We start from the raw sequence: 26861 nt of genomic DNA, 5'->3' as shown, positions 1-26861 counted from the left end.
GTGTGGCTTTCCACCAAACAAGAGCTCCATAGTAGAGAATAGGGCTTACAGTGGCTGTAAAAACCCAATGAGAAAGAGAGGGCGATAAGCCCCACGTACACCCCAGCATTCTTTTGCATGTATAAAGTGCCGTTGAAGTCTTCTTTACCCTCTCCTCCACGTTGAGCTTCTATGACAGCTTACTATATAGACTTATTTCTAGATATTTTGTGCACGGTCTCTCCTGTAAGGTCACCCTTCCTAACAAAGGCCTGGTCCAATTTGGGACCTTGTACCATATCCGTCTTCTCCCCCTTTGACTTTCACCCCGACATTAGATGCCCAGGTATGAATATCCCGAAGCGCCCGATCCATCAATGAACTAATCGTTGGAAGGCACTTTCCACTTATGACAATTGCAACGTCATCTGCGTAAGCCGTAAGTTTTACGAGTCCCTCATCGAATCGCCTGAGCAGTTGGTTGATGACCAGCGTCCACAGCAGAGGTGGTAGCACCCCTCCCTGCGGCGTGCCCCTGTCCACTGATTTCGTGGCCTCGTAAAACCCCATTGTGATGTAATCTTTTCCCAATTTAACATGCAGCCGATCCATCTGATTAAGGCCGGATGTACTTTAATGTAATTAAGACCATCCATAATCGCCCATTTTGCAGCATTATTGAAAGCCCCGGTAATGTCCAAGAAGACTCCTAGAGCATACTCCTTTTATTCCAGGGATTTCTCTATGCTTATTACTACCCTATGCAATGCGGTGTCTACCGGCTTGCATTTGGTGTACGCATGCCGTGTTATGGATAGCAGCTTTTCATCCACGTTGGACTTTATGTACACATCTATCAGCCTCTCAAAGGTTTTGAGCAGAAATGATGTTAAGCTAATGGGTCTATAGTCTATAGTATGGGCAAAGTAAATCGGTATAATTTTGTGAAAGACTTGGTGCGTTGTGCTTACAAAGGAAACATAGCGCATAAACACCGCCATCTGACATGAAAAAGTAGCCAACTTACAACTTTTCTTGGAAGTAAAGCTTAAAAACAAGAATTCGACATTTGCTTTGGGTAAGGTGCTTCCCCACTCTGCAACTGGTATTATTTTTCCATTCTTCTGTACCTTTCCTCGGTTTTTCAAAACTAAAACCTGCATGTTAACAAATAAAAAAAGACAAGAGATGCTAGCAAGTATTTTTCTTGTATAGTGAGAATGTTTATAACAGTGCTTCGCGAAATTTTATATGTGAATGGGCAAGGCGAAATAAGTTTCATTTGCTAAGTCTGAAATTCCTTTCTATATGAAAACAAGTAAGGAAGGTTAAGTTCGGGTGTAACCGAACATTACATACTCAGTTGAGAGCTATGGTGACAACATAAGGGAAAATAACCATGTAGGAAAATGAACCGAGGGAAACCCTGGAACGTGTTTGTATGACATGTGTATCAAATGAAAGGCATTAAAGAGTATTTTATGAGGGAGTGGGCCATAGTTCTATAGGTGGACGCCATTTAGGGATATAGCCATAAAGGTGGATCAGGGTTGACTCTAGAATGCGTTTGTACGATATGGGTATCAAATGAAAGGTATTAATGAGTATTTTAAAAGGGCGTGGACCTAAGTTCTATAGATGGACGCCTTTTCGAGATATCGCCGTAAAAATAGACCAGGGGTGACTCTAGAATGCGTTTGTACGATATGGGTATCAAATGAAAGGTGTTAATGAGCATTTTAAAAGGGAGTAATCCTTAGTTCCATAGGTGGACGCCGTTTCGAGATATCGCCATAAAGGTGGACCTGGGGTGACCCTAGAATTTGTTTGCACAATATGGGCATCAAACGAAAGGTGTTAATGAGTATTTTAAAAGGGAGTGGGCCTTAGTTCTATAGGTGGACGCCGTTTCGAGATATCGCCATAAAGGTGGGCCAGGGGTGACTCTAGAATTCGTTTGTGCAATATGGGTATCAAACGAAAGGAGTTAATGAGTGTTTTAAGAGGGAGTGGGCCTTAGTTCTATAGGTGGACGCATTTTCGAGGTATCGCAATAAAGGTGGACCAGGGGTGACTCTAGACTTTGTCTGTACGATATGGATATCAAAAGAAAGGTGTTAATGAGTATTTTTAAAAGGGAGTGGGCCTTCGTTTTATAGGTGTTCGCCTTTTCGAGATATCGCCATAAAGGTGGACCAGGGGTGACTTTAGAATTTGTTTGTATGATATGGGTATCAAATGAAAGGTGTTAATGATTATTTTAAAAGGGCGTGGGGCTTAGTTCTATAGGTGGACCCCTTTTCGAGATATCGCCATAAAGGTGGACCAGGCTCTAGAATTCGTTTGTGCAATATGGGTATCAAACGAAAGGAGTTAATGAGTATTTTAAGAGGGAGTGGGCCTTAGTTCTATAGGTGGACGCCTTTTCGAGATATCGCCATAAAGATGGACCAGGTGTGACTCTAGAATGCGTTTGTACGATATGGGTATCAAATGAAAGGTGTTAATGAGTATTTTAAAAGGGAGTAATCCTTAGTTCCATAGGTGGACGCCGTTTCGAGATATCGCCATAAAGGTGGATCAGGGGTGACCCTAGAATTCGTGGGCCTTTCTGGAGGGTGACTCTAGACTTTGTTTGTACGATATGGGTATCAAATGAAAGGTGTTAATGAGTATTTTTAAAAGGGAGTGGGCCTTCGTTCTATAGGTGTTCGTCTTTTCGAAATATCGCCATAAAGGTGGACCAGGGGTGACTCTAGAATGAGTTTGTACGATATGGGTATCAAATTAAAGGTATTAATGAGAGTTTTAAAAGGGAGTGGTGGTAGTTGTATATGTGAAAGCGTTTTCCAGATATCGACCAAAATGTGGACCAGGGTGACCCAGAACATCATCTGTTGGATACCGCTAATTTATTTATATATGTAATACCTGCCAAGATTTTAAGGGTTTTTTTATTTCGCCCAGCAGAACGTTTTCATTTTGTTCTACTTAATATGGTAGGTGTCACAACCATTTTATAAAGTTTTTTCTAAAGTTATATTTCGCGTCAATAAAACAATCCAATTACCTTACCATATTCCATCCCTTTTTTCGTATTTGGTATAGAATTATGGCATTTTTTTCATTTTTCGTAATTTTCGATATGGAAAAAGTGGGCGTGGTCATAGTCGGATTTCGTTCATTTTTCATACCAAGATAAAGTGAGTTCAGATAAGTACGTGAACTGAGTTTAGTAAAGATATATCGATTTTTGCTCAAGTTATCGTGTTAACGGCCATGCGGAAGGACAGACGGACGACTGTGTATAAAAACTGGGCGTGGCATCAACCGATTTCGCCCATTTTCACAGAAAACAGTTAACGCCATAAAATCTATGCCCCTACCAAATTTCAAAAGGATTGGTTAATTTTTGTTCGACTTATGGCGTTAAAAGTATCCTAGACAAATTAAATGAAAAAGGGCGGAGCCACGCCCATTTTTAAATTTTCTTTTATTTTTGTATTTTGTTGCACCATATCATTACTGGAGTTGAATCTTGACATAATTTACATATATACTGTAAAGATATTAAATTTTTTGTTAATATTTTACTTTAAACAAAATTTTTTTTTTTAAAGTGGGCGTGGTTGTTCTCCGATTTTGCTAATTTTTATTAAGCGTACATATAGTAATAAGAGTAACGTTCCTGCCATATTTCATCATGATATCTTCAACGACTGCCAAATTACAGCTTGCAAAAGTTTTAAATTACCTTCTTTTAAAAGTGGGCGGTGCCACGCCCGTTGTCCAAAATTTTACTAATTTTCTATTTTGCGTCATAAGTTCAACTTATCTACCAAGTTTCGTCGCTTTATCTGTCTTTTGTAATGAATTATCGCACTTTTTCGGTTTTTCGAAATTTTCGATATCGAAAAAGTGGGCGTGGTTATAGTCCGATATCGTTCATTTTAAATAGCGATTTGAGATGAGTGCTCAGGAACCTACATACCAAATTTCATCAAGATACCTCAAAATTTACTCAAGTTATCGTGTTAACGGACGGACGGACGGAAGGACGGACATGGCTCAATCAAATTTTTTTTCGATCCTGATTATTTTGATATATGGAAGTCTATATCTATCTCGATTCCTTTATATATGTACAACCAACCGTTATCCAATCAAACTTAATATACTCTGTGAGCTCTGCTCAACTGAGTATAAAAATCCCGTGTATCCTATTCTCATCTACTAGCTATATGATATGCTTACAAAAGTAAAAATAATTCATTCTTAAATATGTAACAACTAAACAGCACAAATGTGCTCTAATGTCAGGAAAGAATAATTGCGATGATAGTGATGATTTTTGTTGTTGTTCTCGACTGTGGTGGATGTGGTGGTGGTGTTCGGTACGTATTTGTGGCAGACATTGATGGTTAGTGACTCCCGCGAGATTAGTCATACTTGCCGCATAAGGATGCTCCACAGATTTTATAAGAAGTACAAAAAGAAATGCCGAACATCAGCTAAAGAACAGCCATTTTATTACATATACAAACAAACGTATACTAAATACATAAATATTTACACACACACACATACATATCTTATACTCACACTAACTTATATATTTAGTGCTCAGCATTTATATTATAAAACATGGCGCAGATGATAAAGTACTCTGACTTAGAAAGTTACAAAAATGTATTCAATGTTGCTGAGATGTGCATAGAAATGTTGTTGGTGTTGGCGTGGGTGTGCATGAGGGTGAGTGAGAAAATTGATGGTATAAGAAGGATGATAAGAGACAACAAAAGAATGAGAAAAATTCTATCTGCTCGAAAATTCAATTGACACGTGCAACATTTTTACCATCTAAGAGCTATAAAACTGGCGTTGAATTTATGTATGAGTGTAACACACACACACACATATACTTATACACTTGATATGCACTTATTACAATATTTATGTTTCTTCGAGTGAACATGTATGATGTGCCTTTGAATTTTTTCTTTGCACTGTAGATACCATAAAATGCTAGCAAGAGGAAGTTATATTTGAGATCTAAAAGAGGTTACACGCATACATATGTACACACATACACACTTATATATAATACATTTTTATGCTCATATTATTAAAAACGTAGTAAATGATTGTGTGCGCATATGTCTGTTTATGTATGTGAGGGTTCTTGGGTTTAGAAAATTTCCAGCGAAAAATCGTGCGACTAATCCCTAAAGAGAATGTGTCGTGAATGATCCCCTTTCGTCGACCATATCTTTTTATTGATCCCCATCATGCCATTATATATACATATGTAGGTATGATTGCTCAATCTTAAATATAATACAGAACACTTGTCCGAAAGTACATAAAGGGATGCATAGTGGACCGGTCGACAGTGCCCGTTGGGGAACTACGAAAATCTCGAATCGACAGTACTAGTTGAGGCATAAGAGGATACGTTTGTCTCTTCATAATATGTGCTCAAACGCAATGCCGAGAAAAGAGTTGAAAGAGTACCTTTCCACAGTGGTCGGCCTTATATGGAGCTGGTGGCCAAAAATACTTCCAGTAGAGATATTTGTCTATCGCAAATACAATGTTTAATAGGATTAAATAAAGAAATTAAAGTTATTAAAAGATCTTGCATACATAACAATAACAAAACCACAAACACACATAAAAGTTTACATTTGCATATCGTCGACTGGATAAAATAATATCGTATGTTACATGTGAGCACATATAATATACGACAATAATTTATCAGGGTGACGCTATCAGAAAACTGTCGCAAAACATAGTTAGTGGCAGAAAGTGGCAGCTGATATTAACATTATAGAATCTTAAAACTTTGACTAATAATATGATATGAGTCCTCACGTGAGGATCGGTGACACAACAAGCTAAAGATACTCAAACTGCAAAAACCAACTAATACCATAACCTCAATTTTGAAGCTATTCTTAAAGAGTGCAGTTCGAATACAACAAAAACAAATATACATTTTAAAAGGCTGTTATAATAAGAGATACTAATGACATATTTGGTGACAAACATTTCACTTTGAGTTTTTTTTTTTTTGCCCTATGGAACCGACCAATTTGCTGACCGACAGTTACCGTAATATATTCCGACTATTCCGATAGTAACATTTAACAAATTAATTCGGTCCATACAAACAAATGTATTTTGTGTAGGGTTTCTTTTGCTACAATGTATGTATGTTTTAGTACGTTTTTACGAAAGATATAATTTTTTTTAGAAAATGCCAACTACCACGCAATCTGCACATTAAGGTTCCATAAACATTAGGGTTATAGGGATAACGAACATTACGGAAGTCCATTCAAAATCCTAGATTGTTGAAATTGAGGTTTTAGCAAAAGGTTGTATGTTAATTTCCTTAATATCTCTGAAGGATCCTTGATAGATCATTATTCTCATACCATGCATGACTGTGATATTAAAATACCCCTAAAGTGGGTAGAGAAGGACAATGCCTTTAGATACCTCAGGGTAGCCAACTTTAGACATTTGTGAATAGGACAATGGGGTAACAAAAGGAGGCAGTAATAGGACAGAAGTTAGAGAAGCGCAAACAAATGCATATAATAAACTTTGCCCTCTGATGAAACCTCGACAAAGAGAACATCTTACATATTTGAAGAAAGAGTTGGAGATTCTTCGGAACCAGAAGAGTAATATTTGCAAACAGCAGAAGTCGTAGAATGCGAGGAGGGCTGGTATAAATAAAGAGGCGTTTTGAAAATCTACATACGAGAAATAAGCAGGGTAGTGAGAATGTCAAAAAATTCTGTGAGGACATATAATGATCTAGCAAAGCTGAAAAAACTATCCAGGGATGAAACAGGACAAGCAGTGATAAAACACTAAAACGGGGATTGGAAATGTAGTAGCGAAAAACTCCATAAATTGGTTCGCATATTTCATCGGGTATATAAAACGTAATCAAGCTTACGCATTCTTGCAGAAATGTCCGCGTCGGTCATCTATAAGAGGCGGAAAAGATACGTACCCAAAGGACCACGGATCCATTGGCTTAACATCATTTATGCTCTAAACCCTTGAAAGGCTTATAAATCTACACATAATGTTGGATATGGTTATACAAAACACAAAACTCTTATACCAAAAAAAAAAAATTCGGTAAACAATGAGCTAATACATATTGTAGATATAAACATAGAGAAGGTGTTGAAAACAATAAAGTGCTGATAAGTTGAATGAGCTCCATGATGAGAAGCAAGATGATTACTCCGTCATGTGGGGCGAAATAAGGTCAAGAAATCAGTGTATTAAGGCACACCTCTGGTCGGGATACTGTCACCTCTGCTATGGAGGCTGCTCACAACCATTGAAATTTACGGTGTATGCAGATGACGTTGTGGAAATCAGAGCTGAAAAAAAATTAAAAAAAAATTACCTTCATGGATTGCGCGATTGAAATTTAAAAATGTATAGGCATCTCGCTTCGTGGTGTCCGCAATACGTGCCTAGTTGGGTAGCCCTGAAGGAAAATCATATAGCAAAATACGTAGAGAATATTGCGGAGATTGACGTGAAGGAAACCAAATACCCACCCCACTGCATGCACTTAAAATGATGCTGGGGTTGGATCCTCGCCCCCCATTTGAGGAAACTATTCAAAAAGAAACCTTTGTTATGGAAGAGATAACAATTTGTTGTTGATGTGTAAATATCTTTGCTCACCGTATGGGGGAATACAGAATGTAAGCGTAGTGGGTAGTGTAAGTGTAATATGCGGGATTGGTATGCTGGAATATAAGCGTATGTAAGTGTTGTCACTACGATATAGGATGACGTAACAAGGCAAGGAAAAGTTTGTTGTAAATGTGTTATTGATGAGGTATGAACAAGCTATACTATCGCAGTTATATATTTTTATCATCGATTTGTTATAAAAAATTATCGATTATTTGACAAAGGTTATCCATATCTAAAAAAGTAATCGAAAAATTAACGATGCTGTATCAAAGAGCTTTCAATTTGTTTTCGAAATGCTATCGAAAAGTTATCGGTCATTTCGTGAAAAGTCATCGATATGTTATCAAAAGTAAATCGGTTTTTAGTATATTTTTTATCGATAATTTATTGTTTTTTAGCGAAAATTTTCGATATATTATTAGAGTCTTGCCAATTTGTTATCATCGTGTTATTGCTTTATAATCGATTGGCCATCAAAAATTTACTGATTTTTTATCGAAAATTCAATTGGTTTAAGGTGTTTTACCTATGTATATAATATCGAAAATTGATCGAATTACTATGAATGTTATTGATTTTTTATTTAATGGTTTGATTTATTATTGGAGAGTTAACAATTTCTTATAGGTGTGTTATTGGTTTGTAATCGAAAATTTAACGATTTGTAATCGAAAAGTTGTCGATCTTTTCACAAATTTACGATTTACTATCAAGAATTTATTGATTTTTAATCGAAAAAATATGTATTGTATATTTGATATCGAAGTTTTATTGAATTCTTATAAATGTTATCGATTTTTATCGGTGCCATTGATTCATTAATTAAGATGCATATTGCCCAGATTTATCTGCTGTTGGTACAAGTGTGGCTACCGAGTGTTATACTAATTTCACACAGACGGCTTATTGAATAATAAAGGCAATTTTCTACATTAAGACGCTTATTGAGCTCAATCTTCCCTACAAAATTCGAATCTATTATTATTTCATTAGTAGCTAATCGAATGCCTAATGAAGTCAAAAGCACAATGCAACTCTGTTGGCAGCGTTCCGCTTCCGTTTCTTAGTTTTCAAAGCAAATGTCATTGTCTGCATGGCGGAACGATACAAGGTGGCCGCATCGAACAGCTGATTATAACCGTTTTTATTTGATTTGATACATCAACTACCGGCGCAGTACGATTTTGACATTTGTCCATCGAATTTACAGGTACATGGAATTTTTTTTTGTTTGTAGGTATGTCAACATGCTGCCACCTTGTATCGTTCCGCCATGATTGTCTGTCTCATCCTTCATACTAATCGAGCAGTTACTTCTGCGTGAAAGCAAAAAATTTACGTCATTGTCATTCAGTCTATTTTAACCGGCAAGTTAAACCTAACCTAACAAAAATATGGAATAAAGTATCATGCCTTGAGTTATAGAACTGAAAACTGCTAGAATTTTACAAAAATAACTGCATATATAAACATGCACACAAAAAAACAAATAAACACAATGCCTGCTGCACGTAACCAGCATACATAATATATATGTATGTATGTCGGTGTACCAAAAATATCTGCAGGATGTTGATACTTAGGATGTCGCAGCAACTCTGACATAACCTTCTTAACCCTCGTCGCTGTTGCTGTAAATAAAAACGCTATCACTACCCTGCTATTTTTTTATATATTTAAATACTTATGTAAATCTGGCTGGAGTCATATGAATTCCCCCCTCAAGAGGATACGCAGTTATACACAGAAGCAAAAAAAAAAAAAAGAATTTTTTAAAACGAAGTAAGGAGCGCTAAAAGTAAATTTGAAAAAAATGTATATAATAAGGAAAAAAATCATGAATATGAGCACTCATAAACTGGCGCAGTTCAACTCTAAGGAGGAACATGAAACATACATTTTGAAACATACATACATATATATATGCACATATGTATATAAAAACAATTGTAGAATAAATGAAAAAAATGAAAAAAATCCATACCAACAAAATCCAGTCATAAAATTGTGAGATTATAAAAAAAGTCTATGCGCTAGCGGTGGCGGCGACAACTACAACGACAATGGCAAAGTCGTCAACAGCGGAAACCGGAAGAAATTTTCAGTTCAACATTCGACAAGGCGACTATGCGACAAGTCTTGTACGTGGATTCACGCGCCAAGCTAAGTGAATGAGGAGTGAGATTCGTGGTTGAAACGCAATTTTTAAACATTTGGAGTTTGGGTTTATAAGATTTGTTGTTGTATATGACGAACTGACTGACTGTCGCCGTCTGCTTTTGAGAGCTGTCAGCGTGGATTTTTATAAATGTACAAAGATTTTTCTGGGTGAAAATGTATATATTTTAATACATTCATATATGTCTTTAACTTGAAGTAAACGCTTCTCTAAGCTTGTGTTCAGCCAAAAAAAATTATGTATGCGATCATATGGAATAAAGAACACAGATTGCGCCTGGCAGCCATGTCAAAAATTCGAAACTATACAAGGCTTAGTATACTCAAGTGCTATCTTCAGCTGATTACGCAATAGGGAGCCTCTTATCACCGTTCTCAAAAATCTTTTTAGTCCTCACCGTGTTGTTGTTATTGTTGCAGCAGTGCTTCGCCCCATCCAATAGGTACGACCACTCACTAATTGTCATCAAAGTCCTCTGACGGGGGTCCGAGGTAGCTTGCAATTTCAATAGTGTTGGCCCAGAAAGATAAGTTTCCGAAACTGAAGTCCAAGGTATTTGTATTTGAGATCGATGTTCATCAGGCAATTGTTGGAATAGTAGTCCGACGATTTTTTGTGAATATATCTGGAGGCCTTTTCGTGATTATTTTCTCCATACGACTGACTTCTGTAGTTCCGGATTTCTTCATAATGCAAACGGAGATGACTTCTTAAGTTTCTGGGAATGGGGCCTCTTCAATCAGATGTTTGTTCGGACGCCCAGGTTTTGGGTATTCATCAAAACAGTTTGTACATCATTTAATTTCTCTTCTTCATGGGGAGTGTTCTCGCCTCATTGAGTAGGTGACGTTCTCGGGACATAAGAAAACATCCCGTAGGCATTCTGAGTGCGGTGTTTTGAGAGGCCTAAAATTTTCGTGTGGCCTAAAGTGTGTTTGGTTTAGGTCCGGCGACAATATTGGGTACGCGTGGCATACAAGCGACGGGTCACTTTATACGTGGTTTTGAGCATTTCTTTATCTGCTGCTTGTAAGAAACAGTTTGTTGGATTTTGTTGCGATTTCTACCGTGATGTCAGTGGGTTTTATCGAAGAAAATTTAATGGTTAGCTGTACTGTATCCGGCCTGATTTTCTCATGCTTACGGCCCTGACAATACCTTTACCGACATTAGAGTAGGGAAGTGAACTCAACCGAGCTAGAAAACTAAAAGTGGTGGAGGATTTGATCTTCATTGCTGCTCTCAAGTGGCGTTGGTTATATCAAAAGAGAAATGAATGTTATGACTTGCGACGCAACGGCAAAATAGACTTAAGTGATTTAGATCCAATAATTGTGTGAATAAATTATTGGATGATTATATAACATCTACCTAATACACAAAAGAGAGACGGTTAGATGATCTTAATCCTTAAAACAATTCGAGACAATCAAAGGTTCAGAGTGTTTGGATACGTTTACGCAAGAGGGGAAAGCTTCTGACCGCCATTCACCTCGAAATAACCAGGTCTATTCTCGAATGCTGGTGACCAAGTATCCTTTTGGAAGCCACTTAACAGCCGTCTAGTGGTGAGTGAGAAAACGACAACCTGGCTAGGACTCTACGGCTTAATTGGCTTAAGCGATAACTGGAGGATATCATTCGCTGCACCTGAACACGGGAGTCTGTCTTCAAACAAGCGGATAGCTATACAAACTTGCAAGTAATAGTTTTATCCCCGGGAGAAAGTCGAAGTGCACATATCACGTTGACTAATAAATGCCCCCATAGCAGCCACCTTGCTGGAAATAGCGACCGCATTTTCTGTCCGCTATGTTCAGACATTAGGTGGATTAATTTTTAGATTGCCGCTGATTCAAATTAGTGCAGATCGTTATATAGAGACCAATCATTTTGAAATGCTTGCCATTTTAGTGCGTCCCATCAGACTGGCGTCTCCTGTAATAGTGTCGTCTCGGCTACCATCTTGTTAAGCCAATGTATGCCCTAAACGAGAGGTAATGGGTGCCTTCCTAGTTACATATCCAAAAGTTCAAACATCACTCCCCATCTTGGAGAGTTTAAAAGTAGGTCTGTGTAATCAGGAGCGGCAGCCACAGACTTCGAGGTATTTCTCGTTTACTACCATAATCGAAAGTAAATGAGACAGAACATCCTCTTGAAGTGTGGCGCTGCACATCATTTTTTCTCGATTTTGTGGGTCCCAATATTTTGGGACAATTCTCTTGAATGAAAGTTTGTTAATTAATTTTACCAAAGCCCTTACGGCTCATTAATTTTCCGATTCTAAGAACCATACTTTTTACCTGAATCTCCACAAATATAATTTAATAAATGGTTTTGAAGTATGACAAACGGTTGACTACTGCCAATAAAAATTTTATTCATTCTCAATTTGAGATGCATTTGAAAATTAACTTTAGTCCCAAATCAAGGAAATATTTTAGGCACAATCACATAAATGCCATTCCTAAATGTTTCTCAAATAATGAACAAGTTGAGAAAAATGCTCAACTCAAATATTAAACAGTACCGTTAATTTGACTAAGCTTTAATATTTTGTGATCAAATTTTTTTGGCGGGTAATACCTATGAATATGTGCGCCTGTGTCACTGCTTCCTGCTTCCTTAGTTAATCGTCCATTGAAGCATTTGTCGTTGGTCGTTCGCTTCACTGTTAGGCTTTCGTGCTGACTTTGGTTTGGTTTTTGAACTGAAGTACTTCGTTTTGTATGCTTTTGTGCCCAATAAACTCCAAACAGTTCAGGATATTTATCTGTTTCCTTTATTTATTCGTTTGTATTGTATAATTTTTTTCTTGTGTGTTTTCATCTTTTCTTTTCTAGGCTTAAACCGCGAAGTATGGCAAAGTTAACCATTATTAGGTTGTTGACTTAAGTGGCGTAACGTGGTAAAGAAAATATTCAAATATGCACAATAAAAATTTTAAAATGAAGTTTTGTGGTTAAATAACGCATTAAATTAACTTGATTATTATTTTTCATAGGATTTTAATATTTAAAATATGTTTGTTCATAGGAGGATATTTATGCATATAGAAGTTTGAGCATATGGGAAGAGTTGCAGGTGCTGGAGAGTCTAGAAATGGGTACTGAAGTTTTTTATATATCGTCACAGGAGCGTTCTACTGCTATGTAAGCCTTATGAATGTAAGTTTTTCCCCTAGTTAAAATCTTACAGCGATTACTCAGAAAAGCTTTTCCCACGTCCCCCGAAAAGAGCCTTATGTACAGACAATTTATTTAGAGCGCTGCATCTAGGCGGAAACCAACGGGTCCGCCGCGCATGCTCACAAGCAGGCGTGATTTGCAGCAGATATGTTCCTGTTATAGATCAAGTGGGTTTCCAAACTAATATGTTCATATTTCTTATTAAGGAGTGGATCTTATGAACCTGCAGGCAAAACAAATTTCTTATGAGAGACCAGAATCAGCAGAAACCATATCTCCTGACGGCGCACAGTGGCCTGGATTTGGCTTTCAGTGGACTTAGGGAAAAGAAAAAAATTTTAGTTAATAACACGAAAATTTTGATGGGGATCGATTTTAAGTCTCATTACATGACGTTTTTATATATGAGTATTTTTTCATAAAGTCGTAAACAAAAAAGTTATAGCAAATAAAAAAATTTAGTGTATGGGAAAAATCACATTTTTACCGTTAACTCATTTTCCTCACATTTCCTCAAAACTTCATTAATTTATTTATATAATTAGGGTTATATACTATGCAATGTACTCGGTTTCATGGTTCGAAAAGGTTCGGGTTTTTTTTTATTTTCTTTTTTTTTTCTTTTTTTTTTTTTTTCTTTTTAGTATTGCGAATCGCTTTTTAATTCTGGGTAATATTTAAAAACAAAAATATTAGATAATTCATATTAGACATTTAATTTTTTTATATTGAATTTACATTTAACAATACAAAAAAGGCTTAATCAAAAATTTAGCTCTTCCAGCTTGTTCGTTAATTTTTTTTTGTTTCTTTTGTTTATATGATGCTTACTATTCCATCTTGTTCGTTAGTACCAAAAGAGTAAATAAAGTCAAAAATTATTCTATCGGTCAAAATTCCATGAAATCTCCAAATATACATATAGGTATATGACCAAAAACAAAAAAAACTAAAAAACAAACAATTTTTATTATTTTAAGTAAATCTTGCGTTTCATATGTAGTATGTATATTCGTACCCAATTAAAATTGAAAAACTAAAATATTAAATTTTCTGTACCATAGTCGGGGTTTTGCGGCAGGAGTAGTAGAGATTTCACTTCGTCGGATATTTCCTCATACTTACTAGGTAATTTCGATATCCTCGATGAAATAAATTGGTCAGAAGTAACAAATTATTTAAAATGTCCTCATTTGTGGCTCTGCGGCTAATTTTTCTTGCATGGTCTCGACGATATGCTCTAAAATCTTTATTTCTGGATTCAGCGGCTTCTTTGGACAACTTTATAAGAATGGAACCAAAATGCTCTATTATTGAAGCTCCGTGTACTAAAGTTTTATGTACACTTGAAGGTATGTAATACCATTTATATAGTTCGACGTAAACTCGAATGGTTTCTCTGGCGTACATGTTGAACTTTTGTACATTTATTGGACACCCAAAGCCAAATTTGCTGGAAATTGGAAAAAATACCTAGATGTACACATATGCTCTTTCTCCGTTAGGGTATGTCGATATGAAGCCCGGTTACTAAAAGTGTCATAACTTTTTAAATTAGGTTTAACGAAAAAATGTTATATAACAATAAATTATGGAAAAAGATCACAGAATACGAAAATGTACATTTAAAGTCCTAAGTCCCAAATTTTCAATTTCGGTCCACTGTGCGGCGCCTAGTTTTAAAATGTTCTAAAAAAGTTTTGTGGCTAGCCAAGCATCCGTGAGAGGGTCAAATTTTATTTAGGATTTTCTTTATATAGAGAGTACTCTCTACAGGTTTCCACTATATAATTAAATCCACTGACGTTGAGCAACTTCAATGGATTAGCTAGGATTAGAGATGGTTTTACTGAGGTTTAAAATAAGGGCAACACTCCCCAGGTGTACTTAGAGGCTTAGAATACTTCCGCATAATGCATGCATGTGTTAGAAAACGATTAAAATAAAAAGGCTCAAAGGTTCGAAGGGTCTCGACACAGCCCGACTACTATATGGAAGGCTCCTAAAACCACGTATCGCATTTGCCGTAGAACAATGTTTATGCCTGAAAAATCTACCTTAAGCGCATTCGAAGACGCCCTTAAAAGCGTAGGAATTGCACAGCGAGTTTATGCAAAATCCAAACGAGCTTTCTTCTTTGCAACTTTAGACATAAGAAACGATTTGAACAGCGCGTGGTGGGCAATGATCCTGGCCACTTTGGAGCAGCGACTCCAAATACTAGGCTGCCACAGTGCATCACAAGAAATTATCTCAGTGAACGTATCCTTTTTTTTAAATAATGTTTATTTATTTGATATTCATGAGCTTAGATACTAAAATAAACAATAGTTTCAGTTGTCTTGTTTAATATAGATATACAATGACTCTAGACGAGTTCTCATGTATTTGACGGTCTTCATATTGATATAATATAACATTTTATTAATTTATACAATTTAAATGTTACTGCATTAACTTAAAGCTTTTCAGGTCCTTTATAATTATATTGCAAAGAAAAAAACATGTAAAAACAATGCCTGATTAGCTATTTATGGGAAAAGATAAAATGATAAAATCAGGTAAGGTAAAGTTATGTCGGATGTCCGGCATGAGTTAGTGTTTGTGGTTATATATTGTTTAGCCACCAGCATTGCTTTATGATGGCAGCTGCTTCTAATTTGTCTCTGACAGAAACGTATGTATCAAAACGTTTGTTTTCTGCGTTAAGTGTTTTTGAGGTCACTGCTTTTACGTTGGCTCTTCTAAAAATATGGTAAATGATCGGTATGTGATCTTGATTTTGTATAAATCCATTCCTGTCAAGGTAAAAGAATGACTCTGGGGATGTAAATCCATTTTTTGCAGCTAACGAAAAGTATTCTTCGCTTTCGTAAAAGGGTGCACTTATCAATGTGTTATTGGCCTTCTCGAGACAGCGTATTATGTGTCTTCTTGTCAGATTTATTATATCACAGTCAATTCTAGGTACTTTTGCTATACCCTAAACCTTCGCATTTGATACGTATTTGGTATAGTTACTGCTTGCTGATCTATACAAGGAGGTGCAAGATCTCAGAATTTTCCGTTAAAATTTTCTCATTCTTTCCATGTATGATGGTGATATGTTATACCAAATCGGACATCCGTACGTAAGTATAGGTCTTAAAAGTGGTTGATACATGATCGTTTTTAGCCTGTTATACAAAAATTTAGTGGAGAACATTTTTTATAAGCATGGAACGCCCTAGTGGTTTTCTTTATTTGGTGGTTAATGTGGTCGTTATAATACAAAAATTTATCTAGATATATGCCGAGATATTTAACTCTATCGGATTGTTTAATTATACAGTTAGATTCGTTAGACATAATTTTGAATCTTTTCCAGTATTTTTTAATATTTGAGTTGCATTTTTTGATGGGGGCGAAACAGAACAGTTCCACATTTATTGGCGTTTACTTTGAGTTGCCAATCTATTGTATATTCTTCAACAGTATTATATTTGATTTGCAGATTTGTGATTATATTAGCAATAGAACTGTCTGAGTGATAAATTACAACATCATCGGCAAAGGCTATAATGTTGTCTATTTTATCCAGCAAGTCTAGTATGTAGATGTTAAAAAGAAGAGGGGCATTTACAGTACCTTGCTGTAGGCCATTTATTATATTAAATTCTCGCGTACATTTTATACCGTTTGTATATACCGAAAATTTTCTATTAGAAAGCATATTATAAATTAATATTATAATTGAAGGGGAAATTTATAACCAATGAGTTTTGTTATAAGTTCTTTTATCCACACTTTATCGAAAGCCTTTTCTATGTCCAGGAAGCAAGCTCCTGTGACGTGTTTTTTATTCCAGTTCCAGTTTATTTCGGAAATGAGAAGGCTGATGGTATGAGTAGTTGAGTGCCCATATTTAAAACCAAATTGTTTGGGGCTTATTAAGTCATTGTTTTCAATAATTCTATTGATATTTATATTTATTACTGCCTCGAATACTTTACTACTGTTTGGAAGCAAACTGATCGGACGAAGATTTTTAAGACAGTTTTTGTCTTTGTTCTTTTTGGGTATAACTATTGTTTTGGCGGTTTTCCAAATGGGTGGGAAGTATGCATCTTTCAACATATTGTTGAAAAGCGTACAATATTCTAGAATTATATCCGTTGGAAGATTTTTTAGGATGATATTTGGTATTTGATCTAAACCTGATAACAGTTTTCCCTTCAAATTCGCAAATACATCTGAAATGTCATTAGTAAGAATGAAGAATCTTTCGGGTTGTTCTTCGGTAAGGTTATTTACCCTTTTTTCTGCGCTAAATGTTGTTTTGGTTACCTCGATGCTATCAAATAAAGTTTTAGTCTTTAAAAACTCATTGAAGCATTCTTCAACCTGTGAATGGATTAGATTGTCAGGATTGTTTTCTTTTAAAGAGTGAATTGATTCAAGATGAACGCCAATTATATCAACTATATCTTTGTTATTTTTGATAATGTCTTGTATGAGTGGGGATGAAGTAAAGGGAATACAAAGGTGACTGATGGTCTCACTCTGATTTGGAAGAAATGATTTTTTAATCGAAGACATTTTAGAGGGATCGTCAGTCTTGATATAAGATAGTTTGAGTTCGAGTTGCTTATTTATATGAATTTTGATGTTGTCCTGAATTAGCTTCTTTATTAGTTTTAGTTTAGCTTTTTCTTGTTGTATAGCACTATAAGAGCAATGTACTTGTAGGCGGTTATAATTTTTTATAATGGTGAGGGTTTTAATTTTTTCTAAAAGTAGAGATTTTAAAATGGGTGTGTTTGCCAGTGTGTTAGTGATGCTGCCAGATCTTCTTTTTGGCACATTCCTTCCTATGGCGGTTAGAATTATTTTGTTTAGTTTGTCTAAGTGATGGTCGATTTCAACGTTTTTCAAGTTCCTATTGTCTGTTGTCCGAGCTGCAGTTTTGCAGTTCTGAACTTAGGGTGTTTTTTTTTAATCCAACGTTTTTATAACGGAGTTATCCAGCAATGTAAAGAAGCTCGTGCTGCCTCTGCGAGAAATTATTTCTATGGCGTTATGGTCGCTGTCATAGTTAAAGCATCTTAGACAGTTAACCGTGTCATTGTCTTTTTGTATGTCTAATCTGTTATCGGCAATACAGATGTCTAAAAACGAGTTAGATCTAAAGTATGAAGGTGATACGGGAGCGTACAGGTTGCATCGGTATTTTATCTCATTTGACATAAGCCAATTTCTAAGTGATTTGCCTTTAGGATTTTCTTGTGCATTTCCCCAGTCCGTATGCTTACTATTAAGGTCCCCTGCTAGTATGTAGTAATGATTAGGTTGTTCAAGATTTAGAGCTTCGAAAACTGTATTTAGTTCCGTTTTAAATGCGTCGTTATTATTCCCCGCCGGATAATATGCTGCTGTTATGTACAAAATGTTATTTGGAGGCATGTGTATTTTAATTATGCAAGTTTCTAAGACTGTTAACCTATCAATTTTATGATTAAAAACTTTCGTAAACTTTATGTTATCTTTGATAAGTATCGCTGTTCCACCACTTCTCATGCCTACCGACCTTTCTTTCCTTGTTAAGTTGTACCCAAGAAACTTTAGTTTATGTTTCGGGTTTAACTTAGTTTCATTGAGTAATAATATATCTGGATTTCTCTCCTTTAAAAATTTACTTAAGTCTAGTCTTCTGCTTAAATTTATAAGGGAGTTAACATTAAGAGAAAAAATATTTAAATTATATTTAATCAAAGTTTGTAAGGGCCTAACGCTCATACAGAGTCCATTAAGCCACAAATTGCATCGACTCTGGCAGTCTGCAATTCTAATTGTTTCTGAAGGTTTGTAATTTGTTTACCTAGAGATAGTATTGTATTTTTTAGTTTTACTAGAAATGAGTTTTGTAGGTTTTGGTTATTGGGAGTGTTAAAATTGACCTGCGCTACTTTAGCTGCGTTTGCATAGCTTATATTAAAAAATAAAATAAACGTAAGGCGCGATAACCTCCGAAGAGATCTAAGGCCGAGCTTCTCTTCCAATTTGCGTCGTGCTCCTATTGATTTTCCCTACAAATCGGCCGGACGGGACCTACATGTTTTATGCCGACTCCGAACGGCATCTGCAAGGCAGATGAGTTTTCACTGAGAGCTTTTCATGGCAGAAATACACCCGGAGCGCTTGCCAAACACTGCCGAGGGGCGACCCCGCTTAGAAAAATTTTCTTCTAATTGAAAAACCTTATTTCTAAAATTTTGATGTTGCTTTGCCCGAGGTGTGAACCCAGGGCATACGGTGTGGTAGGCGGAGCACGCTACCATCACACCACGGTGGCCAAGCTTATATTAGGATTAGTAAAATTAGAGTTGGTTGTGTGGGTAGCTTTAGCCGTAGGTAAACTTTGTTTTCTCAATCTCATTTTCTGCTGTAGCTCTTTATAACGCTCATAGCCTTTGTAGGATGCTGGGCGTCCATGCTTCTTGCATAGTACGCAGTAAGGATTTGGTTTTTCTGCAGAGTCTCGTCCAGAAGAAGGGCATTCTTTGCTGTTGTGTAGCCCACTACATTTCACGCACCTGGCTGCCATATTGCAATTGGTAGCGCTATGGAACAAGTTTTGGCAATTCCTACATTGTGGAATCTCGGGTCTGCGTAAATGTTCCCATTTGATACAATGGTATAGTATACATTTAATGGCCTTTAATTCATTCACGTTGTTGTCGGCGCTTACTTGAACCATGAATATAGGTAGCGTTATGTTTTTCTCTGTCGATTTTTTGGTAGTAAATTGACTAACTTTAAGTATTTTAAGGTTACTTTAAGTATTTTAAGGTTATCATTTTGATATTGACAAAGCTCATTAAAAATTTCTTCACATTTGCACATATTGCCATTCAAGCCTTTCAGCAAGTATGTTTTAGTTTTTAAACATTTGGGTGTGTATGAATAGTATTTCACATTGGCTTTTTCAAGATATCCGCGAACTCTTTTATAGTCTTCGAAATTTGTTGAGTAAATCGATATTTTATTTTGGTTGTGTACTTTTATTTTAAAATTTTTAACTTAAACCATCTTTGATCAGCTCAATTATTTGTTTAGATTCTACATCGAATGTATTAATAGGTGGAATGTTTTTAATATTGCTTTTGTTTTTTGAATTTGTAATTGTTTTTGCTTCATGTTTGTTATTTAGACTTGCAGGTGCAGCTTCGGCTGCTGCTGCGCTAGTTGATGGGTTACAGTCGTTGTTTTGAGTATCAGCTCGTGTTTCTTCGCTGTTTTTGTTTAATTTGGTGGTATACACATTTTGTTGAAATTTTTGGAATGCATCATTACACTCTTCCAGATCTTCATCTAGTATTGCATAGTAATTGTTTTTGCAATTTTTTGACATCGTGTTTTCTGTTACAGTATCATTTCTTCTTTTTCTTTATAAGTCATTATTTGCAGTATTTATTATTTTATTTAGCAAAGAGTCAAGCGCATTGCGCTCGCACATAATTATGCCTCACTATTTCCTCCGGTTTTAAACCACTATTGTGACTTTTGAAACAATGATTACGATATTAGATAATTAAATTTTCTATTTTTGCACAAGGCAACGAAAAGAACCATATCCGAATACGTGTTGTTCGCTACGTAGTCACGATCAAACTCCAGTGAACATATCCTTATATATATAAATGAAATGGCCTATGATTTATTCAAAGTCGGATATACAGACGACATTGCCGTTGTCATTACTGCCCGTAACACATAACAAGCACACATAAAGCTCAACCAGGTCATTATGCACACAAAGGAGTGGCTAAGTTCTCGCTGGCTCCAGTTGGTAATAGAAAAAACAGAGTTAATACTCCTAACAAGGATGCATATAAGGTAGAAGGTACTATTTGAAATCTTCTCCCGAAATATAAAAGAAGTTAGTCAATAACTTAGGAGCAAGGGTTACTCGCGACTAACATATTGGGCGCAAGTTTACTGCGACTGAGAACGAATCTAAACAAGTATCGTTGCTAAAAAGGCTCTTGGAAAACATCGGAGGAAAAACGGTAAGCAAAAGGAGACAGTTGACGGACATTACCTCACCTACGTTACCGTATGGCTTCGAGCTGTAGGCAAACACACTTCGGAAGAAAAATCGCTGTAAGCATCTAGCAGCGTTAAAGCAAACAGCAGCTCTGAGCGTAGCCACCGCTTATCGCACTGTATCAGGAACAGCCGTACAAGTGATTACAGAAATAATTCTCATCGGTCTATTATGGCTGGAAAGAATAAGGTTATGAGAAACAAAAACGCAGATGGATCAAGAGCTGATGAAAGTCGTTAGCAAAGAGAGCAAAGAATTAACGCTACGGCTGACTAGTTTTACCCGGCGTACGTTGTAACGCCCGAGATCGAATGAATGTTGCGTTATTTTTTCCGTTTTGTTTTTTGATAACTTAGTTTATTTTTCTGTAAATTGAATTGAATTTTTACGCATATTTGGTGAAATTTTCATTTAAGACATTTTATTATTGTATCTTATTGTAATGCATGTGGGTACACAATATTTTTGGTTTTTTCGTTCGGTGCAAAGATAAACAAATTGTTTGGCATTCCAACTCTAGATCAAGCAACATATAGCTGGCCATAGGAAAAGCATGCACTCTCTAAATTTAAAAGTAAGCGATTGTCCTTGTGCTTTGTTGATTGTAATTTCAAAAGCAAGCCGTACAGGAAACTGTAAGCGCTTAAAATTGAATAGCAAATCTGTAGAAATCATTGGGATCCGTGGTATGAGCACATCTTCACCTTTGCTTTTACCGCTGATTATTGTTGCTTCGATTACATTCGGCATTAATTCCTTAATGCAAAGTCTGGTTCCATTGTACAATTTTGGTGGGTCTAAATTCCGAAGAAGCGTGATTGGTGAGCCAATTTTCAAAGTTAATATATGTGCAGGCATTCCAGGTGGTTCTAAAGAGTTTAGAAATTCAATTGGATAATTCACAATTTGATCTTCATCTGTATCTGTGTAGATCGATTTATATTTATATTTTATATATTCCATTTGTATGGGAGGTGCCACTCCCCCTTCTTCCTAATTCCACATTTTCTTGGTGGTGTTAGGGATTGACTTCATATAACTCCTTACTGAATTTCAATGTTCTGGCATATATACCTTCAGAGTTATGCGTTACCAAACATTCCATTTATATGGGAGGTACCACGCCCATTTTATATATATCGAAATTATTTTTAGCCTTAAACATTCGTGTTGATCTAAGGAATCTATAGCCAAAATTTGGTGATGATTGAAGTGTGGGAAACACGTTTCCATAGCGAACACTCACACACACACATACACACACACACAGAATTTGATTTTTATATGTATATATAGATGTGGAAGCCTGGAGCACCAGTAGCTTTGGTGAGGTAAACAACTATGTAACCCAAATGCTCTCTGGATATGGATACTACAACAGTTATACAGAATAAACAAGTAAAGGTGTCTAAGTTCAGGTGTAACCGAACATTATATACTCACCGTGAGCTTCAATTGTACATTTCATTTCAGATAAATAACTTTTCTAAATAACACGTGACACCGCCCGTTTAAACAAAATGCCTCCCCATTTCATCTTACAATAAAACTTGATAAGTGAAATATCATTGTTTCAAAACTATTTTTTGCTAAGTTATAGCTTATTATTCTAGCCTACGACCCTTTCAAACTTGTTTTATATCTAAGTTGCCGTGGTCTTTAACCGATCCCGTCCATTTTTACTAGAAATATTTTCTGCTATAAGGAAAATTTGTGTACAAAATTTTATCACGATCCCTTAATTTTTCTTCGAGTTACGGCTCCCGAAACATAGAAAAGTGTTAGTCATAAATGGGGCGGTACCACACCCATTTTCAAAAATTTTAGTGTTTTACAATTTAATGTTATAATTCAATTTAGAAAGTAAAATTCCATTGATACAAGGCTCTACGACTCTTTTCGAAATCTTTTGTACAAAAGTGGGCGTGGTCTTTAACCGATCTCGTCCATTTTTTCTAGAAATATTTCCTGCTATAGAGAAAATTTGTGTACCCAATTTCATTACGATCCGTTAGTTTTTCTTCGAGTTATGGCTCCCGAAACATGGAAAATTGCTTAGTCATAAAAGGGGAAGTGCCACGCCCATTTTTTTAAATTTGAAGTTTTTCCTATTTATTGTTATAAATCCACTTGTGAAATGAAACTCCATTGATATAAAGAGATAGCTTATTTTATTCGTCCACGACCCATTTAAAAATCTTTTATATAAAAGTGGGCATGATCCTTAACCGATTTCGTTAATTTGTTTTCAAAGGATTCCTTATAGTAAAGGCAAACTCTTTACCGAATTTTGTTACGATAGGTTTATCGATTTTTGATTTATGATTAATAATATTTGTAAAATTGATTTTATCACAAGTGGGCGGTGCCACGCCCATTTTTATCAAGAGTCTCAATATCAGTCCACACGTCAAATTTTAACATTCTAGGTGTATTATTTACTAAATAATCAGGTTTCCAAAATGTTATATATATAAAAAGTGAGGAAGGCTAAGTTCGGGTGTAACCCAACATTACATACTCAGCTGAGAGCTTTGGAGACAAAATAAGGGAAAATCACCATTTAGTTAAATGAACCTAGGGTAACCCTGGAATGTGTTTGTATGACATGGGTTTCAAATGGAAGGTATTAAAGAGCATTTTCAAAGGAAGTGGGCCATAGTTCTATAGGTGAACGCCTTTTCGAGATATCGCCATAAAGGTAGACCAGGGGTGACTCTAGAATGCGTTTGTACGATACGGGTATCGCATTAAAGGTATTAATGGGGGTTTTAAAAGGGAGTGGCCCTTAGTTGTATATGTGAAGGCGTTTTCGAGATATCGAACAAAATGTGGACCAGGGCGACCCAGAACATCATTGGTCGGGTACCGCTAATTTATTTATATATGTAATACCACGAACAGTATTCCTGCCAAGATTCCAAGGGCTTTTGACTTCGCCCTGCAGAGATTTTTCATTTCCTTCTACTTAATATGGTAGGTGTCACACCCATTTTACAAAGTTTTTTCTAAAGTTATGTTTTGCTTCAACAAACCAATCCAATTACCATGTTTCATCTCTATTTGCATATCGACAGACGGTCGACTGTGTATAAAAACTGGGCATGGCTTCGACCGATTTCGCCCATTTTCACAGAATTCATTTATCGTCATAGAATCTATGTCCCTACCACAGGGACACAAGGATTGGTAAATTTTTGTTCGACTTATGGCATTAAAAGTATTCTAGACGAATTAAATGAAAAACGCCGGAGTTACGCCCATTTTGAAATTTCCTTTTATTTTTGTATTTTGTTGCACCATATCACTACTGGAGTTGAATGTTGACATAATTTACTTATACACTGTAAAGATATTAAATTTTTTGTTAAAATTTGACTTTAAACAATTTTTTTTTTCTTTCTGATTTCGCTAATTTTGACTGCCAAATTACATCTTGCAAAATTTTAAATTACCTTCTTTTAAAAGTGGGCGGTGCCACGCCCATTGTCCAAATTTTACTAATTTTATATTTTTCGTCATAAGGTCATCGCACCTACCAATTTTCATCGCTTTATCCCTCTTTGGTAATGAACTATCGCACTTTTTCGGTTTTTCGAAATTTTCGATATCGAAAAAGTGGGCGTGGTTGTAGTCCGATTTCGTTCATTTTAAGTAGCGATCTGAGATGAGTGCCCAGGAACCTACATACCACATTTCATCAAGATACCTCAAAATTTACTTAAGTTATCGTGTTTACGGACGGACGGACGGACATGGCTAAATGAATTTCTTTTTTCGCCCAGATCATTTTGATATATAGAAAGAAGTCTGTATCTATCTCGATTAGTTTATGCCGTTACGGATTACCGTTATGCGAACAAAGTTAATATACTCTGTGACCTCTGCTCAGCTGAGTATAAAAAGTGGGCGTGGTTATTATCCGATTTCGCTCATTTTCAATACCAATGGAAGTAAGTACGTATGTACGTTCGTTTAGTATTGAAGCGCAGTGGCTATCTTGTTGTTTTGAGCTCTAGCAGCTTTCGTTCTAGGGGTTGTGACAGTATACATAACATGATACGAATATTGGGTAAGCAACCAAAAAGGTTTAAAAATATGCGACCTTAATGCCCAAATCTTATCAAGTAAAATTGATGAGTTTAGATACATTTTTGAATCGTTCGCCGTTGATGTTGTCTGTGTCTCAGAGACTTGGTTCTCTGCATGGCATAGCGACACTTCGCTACATGTTGATGGCTATACATTGCTTCGCTCAGATCGTAAAGGACATGGGTGGGGGGGGGGGGGGGGGGGAGGGGTGTTGTGGTGTTTGTGTTTATCATGCCGATTGAAATGTAAATCAGATTCTTCCAGCTTGATTGAATATATCTTTATCGAAATCGATTCCAAGGTCTCACAATTACTCATTGGATGTGTTTATAGACCGAACAAATATATTTAATTCGACAGCTTTACTGATTTTATTGATGATCTTAGCATAAATTATAGCAATATTGGGATGGTCGGTGCCTTCAACAGTGACTTGTTCTCCGAAAATAAATTCTGCCTTGCCATGCAAGCCCTGTGACTACTCCCAGTGAATACATTATTCCCTAAGCACTTTACCCAGTCAAGCAGCACTGTCTTGGACGTATTTTTTGTCAAAGATTTGTCCAGAAGCCTGCTCTTTGATCAGCTCTCTGCACCAAACTTTTCCAAGCATGATATAATTTTTCTCACGTACGACTTCAAATTTTCATCTACTACATTCACCTACTCGTATCGTGACTTCGCACATATTAGTTATGAGCTGCTCAAAGAGGCCGTTGATAGAACTCCATGGGAGTATGTTTATAACCTGACTTCTGCTAATGACCAAATAACTTTCCTTCAGTCCAACATTTTTTCCCTTTTTGATTTTCACGTGCCAGTTGTAACAAAACCTTGTAATGTTTATAAGCGTCCCTGGGTTAACAACCATATCAAGGGCCTTATTCTCAAATGCAACCAGGCGTATCGTAAGTGGAAACGATTAAAATGTGTGAGCAGCTATGAGATGGAGAGATGTTACCAAAGCCATAAAATTTCAAAAACTTAATTATTATGAGCACCGGTTTAGCACTGCAATGGAAGTACATTAACATGGAAGCACATTCGTGATATTGGTTTTGGGGCAATGTTACCGCGGCTGATATCGATGTCTATGAGCTAAACGAAAAATTTGTTCAGATATCTAGCGGTGAGAGTAACATATGTATCGATAGATATAGCGATTGTTTGGCCAATACGTTTCCTGGTTTTTCGTTCTCAAACGTGAATGATTGTGCAGTTGTTGAGTCCGTTCTCAGTTTAAAATCTAATGCCACTAGCCTAGATGGTGTTCACCCTAAATTTTTTAAGTGCTTACTCCCTAAAATATTGCCATTCGTCACCTTTGCCTTAAATACATTCTGACTACGTCAACTTTTCTCCCATGCTGGAAGGTGGCTAAGGTTATTCCAATAAAAAAAAAAAAACAATGGTGAATATAGGCCCATTGCAATTCTGCCATTTTAGTCTAAGGTCCTTGAACGCACAATGCAGGTTCAAATAAACTTCTTTTTGAGTCGCAATTCTTTTATTAATATGACACAATCCGGCTTTAGAACGAATCGCAGCTGTCCAACTGTTTAAATAAAGTTATCGGACGATATTAACAACA

This window comes from Eurosta solidaginis, chromosome 5 (assembly GCF_040869045.1).
Source record: "Eurosta solidaginis isolate ZX-2024a chromosome 5, ASM4086904v1, whole genome shotgun sequence".
Lineage (NCBI taxonomy): Eukaryota > Metazoa > Arthropoda > Insecta > Diptera > Tephritidae > Eurosta > Eurosta solidaginis.
The sequence above is the reverse complement of the archived record's forward strand: the minus strand, read 5'-3'. Positions refer to the sequence as shown.